This window comes from Jaculus jaculus, chromosome 13 (genome assembly GCF_020740685.1).
Source record: "Jaculus jaculus isolate mJacJac1 chromosome 13, mJacJac1.mat.Y.cur, whole genome shotgun sequence".
NCBI lineage: Eukaryota > Metazoa > Chordata > Mammalia > Rodentia > Dipodidae > Jaculus > Jaculus jaculus.
The window spans coordinates 80,371,495-80,373,431 of NC_059114.1; the positions used below are offsets into that span (position 1 = coordinate 80,371,495).

The 1,937-nt window shown below is 39.3% G+C and overlaps 1 non-coding gene across 1 annotated transcript; it reads right to left on the bottom strand.

The window, feature by feature from the left end:
- Positions 1-1,425: 1,425 nt before the first annotated feature.
- On the bottom strand, positions 1,426-1,532 carry LOC123454315. Its single transcript, XR_006633297.1, has one exon. It is a non-coding gene; the product is annotated as a U6 spliceosomal RNA (small nuclear RNA).
- Positions 1,533-1,937: the final 405 nt, after the last annotated feature.

Consider the following 1,937-nt stretch of genomic DNA (forward strand, 5'->3'; position numbering starts at 1 on the left):
GTCTCAGGGTGGCCTCGAACTCATGCTGATCCTCCTACCTCTGCCTCCCAAGTGCTGGGATTAAAGGCGTGCGCCACCACGCCGGGCTCAGTTCTCTTTTTATTTAAATTTTGTCAGGATATTGATCTTCTTGTCTTTTTTTTCTTCCAAAGGACAAATGTTTTGCATTGGTACCATGATAAAGATGCCCTGAGGATGGAAGACTCAAGCTAGTAAGAATGCAAATTCTTTTAAAGGAGGGTGCTTGAAGGAAGATTGCAAAGCAGTATCCTGCTCTTCAAAGTCAAGCTTTATTTCTCCCTGGATTTATAAATCTGGTTATGTTTCCCACCTGGTCCTAGTTTTAAAAGCATGAAAAATGAATAGAAGAGGGTCATGAAAGTGCACATAGTTCCAGGAGCCACTGAGATACAGAATTGTGAAACAGGGTTGAAATTTTTGTACGGAAGCCCAGTAAGGACATTCTATGGAGCTATAAAGATGAACCATGGGTTGCAATAGAGATCCAGGGTGTTTTGATTTGGAAGGACTGTGAGATGACTGTCATGGAAATCTGTAGCCTCAGGATGTATTTTTCCCCAGGCTGTGAGCAGCCCAGCAGCAGGGATGGAATTTGAACCCCAGAGATTTCATCAATGGTTACACATGTCAGACTTGCAACTGCAGATGTCTGATGTCTGCTTGCTGAGTTATTTATATTGTGTTGGTATAGTTTTTCCTTGTCATGCTTTCTTTTTGCAGTGAGAATGTTTACTGTTTGCCATCATGTGTTGGAAGTACATAACTTGTGTTTTGATTTTGCAGAGCTTGCAGTTAAGAGACAGTCTTGAAACTCAGACCACACTTTGGGCTTTTAAACAGCTTTAAAACTGGTAAAGACAATGGGGAGTTCTGAAGTTGGATTCAGAGCATTTCACACTGTGAGATGACAGTGAGTCTATGGGGGACAAAAGTGGAGTGAGATGGCTTGAATGTCAGTGTTGGAGGAGGTATATCATGGGCAATGGATCTTGAATACAGAACTTAGGTGGATTCTGAGCCAGCCTATGACATGACTGTCCTTGATCTCTGCTATGAATGTATGTGTGATAAAGTAACGCAGCTTCTTTCACCATTATAAATTTCCCCTTACATTTATAAGCAGAAACCCTTTCTCCCAATCAGCTGCTCAGATGTTTGTCCAGCAACAAGAAGGTAACTGCAACAAGTCTTCATCTCCTGTGCAAAAGGGCAGTCCAGATTTTATCTTTCCATTGTGGTTCATTTTGGTATCCAGTATAGTATAAGATATATGAGTCATCACTTGTAGTGATAGACTGCAAACTTCTTCCACTCTGAATGGTACAGTAATAATTATGGTTTTTGTAATTTAAATTAAATTATTTACACCTAAAGAAAAAATACTGAAGATCTGAAAAACAACTTCTACATATGGCACACTTCACAAATTTGCACATCATTCTTCAGCAGGGGTCATGAAAATCTTCTCTGTATCATTCAAATTTTAGTATATGTGCTGCCAAAGCAAGCACAATTTTCATTTTTTTTAAATGTGCTTGATGTACTTGATACTAACTTTATGTAGCCATTTGTGTTATCAATCAGGAAATAATTGCTACAAAGGTAACAAAAAGTACAAATCTCTTTCACCTCTCGAGCTCAACAGAAGCCTGCTTTGTAAACAGTACTTCAGTGAATTCTCTTCAATTTCTCATCAACAGGCGCAGGGGAGCCCAGGTAAGCCCAATTCAGCACAGTTCTATTGCAACATACAATGCCATTTCTGAGCATTGAGGCTTGCATGCTCTTGAGAAATCTCCAACTGCCCAATATGTTTTACATTTATCCATTTGTTAGTAGTTATTTAATCTATAAGAGAAACACATAATCCAAACAAACTCTGTTCATAACACTGGAAGCATCTGAAAACACAGTGG